This window comes from Dipodomys spectabilis, unplaced genomic scaffold, assembly GCF_019054845.1.
Source record: "Dipodomys spectabilis isolate Male_0828 unplaced genomic scaffold, ASM1905484v1 ptg000086l, whole genome shotgun sequence".
Taxonomy (NCBI): domain Eukaryota; kingdom Metazoa; phylum Chordata; class Mammalia; order Rodentia; family Heteromyidae; genus Dipodomys; species Dipodomys spectabilis.
The window spans coordinates 680,950-683,148 of NW_024870763.1; the positions used below are offsets into that span (position 1 = coordinate 680,950).

The window sequence follows — 2,199 nt, forward strand, 5'->3', positions numbered from 1 at the left end:
GGAGGCCCAGGGGTCTCGTGTATGGTAGAGATGTCCAGGTGATTTGAGTTTCTGACCTTCCTGTTCTCCATGAGGCCTGAGCAGTGCGGAGGGCAACGAGGAGGTGTCTTCTACAATAGCCACTGAAGTGAGGGAGGCAGAAGGTCAGCTGTTCCAATGGGCAGATGTGGAGAGGTTTCTAGAAGGGGATCAAGTCCTCTGCTTTGGGCAGGAGTATCAGTTATTTTTACAGAAAGCAACAGAGAAATTAATTTTCTTTTCTGACTACTGAAAAGTGGAAAGATCCTCAAGTTTACCATTTAAAGGAACAATAGACATTTCTAAAATCTCTGTCTAAACTTTGGTTTTCTTAAAAAAACACACAAAAAACCAGGTCATCACAAAAAGTAATGTAAGTGGAGGCTGTAGGCAGGTACTGTTCTGTCCGTGGCAGTCTTTTGTGTAAAGTAAGGCGTATTGGAGCTCCAATTTTACTGATGCAGTGGGGTTTACTGGCTATGCATGCCGAGGCAGTGCAAGTCGTCCGTGCCCTTGCTGTCGAAGCCTGGGAGGGGCTGACCATACTTGTCCACGCACCAACAGAAGCCCCGCTTTCTGCCTTTGGAGGGGCGACACTGCTTCTTCTTATAAAATCCTTTCTTGTCGCAGTTGGGGATGTGCACAGCCCTGGGACTCAGCACATTGGGGAACTTCAGGTGATTCAGGGTGTCTTTCATCTCTCTAAGGAAGGGACCATATTCTATCTCCAGTTTGGACTCCGAGGAGAAGGTCTGGGTGTCCGTGCTCTGGGACTCATAGTCGACTTTGTATTGCTGGCTGTCCTTTGCGTGACCTTTCGTGATGGTGTTCAGCTTCGCGTGAATGGAATGGAACTTGGAGTCAGGCACCCTATGTGTGCTGGGAGGGGCATGGCTCTCCAAGCTCCCCGTGCCTAGGTCCTCCTCTGACTCACTAGCATTTCCTGAGGCAGAGGGCGCCAGCAGCAGGTAGGCGCTCAGCCGGACAGGACGCTGGCATTGGCGCAGAACACGCGGCCATCCAGCAGCGCCTGCAGTGGGCGTGGCTCGGTTGGTGGCAGCTGGCAGCTGAGCCCCTAGCTGCAGAGTTCTGAGTAGACACCTCACGGCTGGCCCTCCCGCAGAGCACATGTAAGGCAGCTGCCACAGCCTGGCTCGCGCACCAGCTCGGCACACGCAGGCACTGCAGGCAGAGGCTCGCACTGGGCCAGCGCGATCCCATCACAGTGCTCGCATTGCAAGATGGGACCCTCGTCACCGGTGGCCTGAGGAGCAGGGCCAGGGCGGTGAGTAGAGCTGCCCTGAGCGCCGGGCGCCGCCGGAAGCATGGCGCCCATTGCAGGGACCAACTGGAGTAAGCAGTTACTGGGTCAAGGCACGCAGTGTGAGATTGCAGGATCTGGAGCGCAACTACCAGTGCTCGGCGTGCAGCTGCCCAGCTTCCACCTCAGTACCTATAAGTTCTAATGTCATCCTTTTTCTGTCTTATAGTAGTTTGGCTGATTTTAATGTAGTTGATCCATTTTGAGTTGATGTTAGTGCAAGCAGAGATCCACTTCCAGTTTTCTGCCTATTGATGTCCAGTTTTCCCAACACCAATAGTTGAAGAGGCTATGATGTCTGTGTATGTGTGGTGTGTGTGTGTGTGTGTGTGTGTGTGTGTGTGTGTGTGTGTGTCTGTGTGTCTGTGTGTCTGTGTGTCTGTGTCTGTGTCTGTGTGTGTCGGTCGTGGGGCTTGAACTCTCGGCCTCGGAGCTACCCCTCAGCATTTCATCTCCAGGCTAGTACTTGAACCACAGTTCCACTTCCCATTTTCTTGTGGTTTATTGGAGCTAAGAATCTCATCGACTTCCCTGGCCCTGCTGGCTTTCAACAACCATTCTCAGATCTCAGCCTTCTGATTAGCTAGATTAAAGGCATGAGTCACAGTCACCCAGCAAGGCTATGTTTTTTCCACATTACATCTTTCACTCTTTTGTCGAATATCAGATGATTGTAAGTATGTAGTTTTATTTCTGGGTCTTTTCATCTTTTTTAATACGTTTTTTTTTTGTAAAAATAATGTACAAAGGGATTGCAGTTACATAAGGTAGGTAATGAGTTCATTTCCTCTCAAGCATTGATACTTCCTCCTTTGTTTTTCCCCTACCATCCCTACCCTTCCACCTCCACAACTACTCCT

The 2,199-nt window shown here is 50.6% G+C and overlaps 1 pseudogene; it reads right to left on the reverse strand.

The window, feature by feature from the left end:
- Positions 1–479: 479 nt before the first annotated feature.
- Positions 480–1,345, reverse strand: LOC122111705 (annotated as a pseudogene).
- Positions 1,346–2,199: the final 854 nt, after the last annotated feature.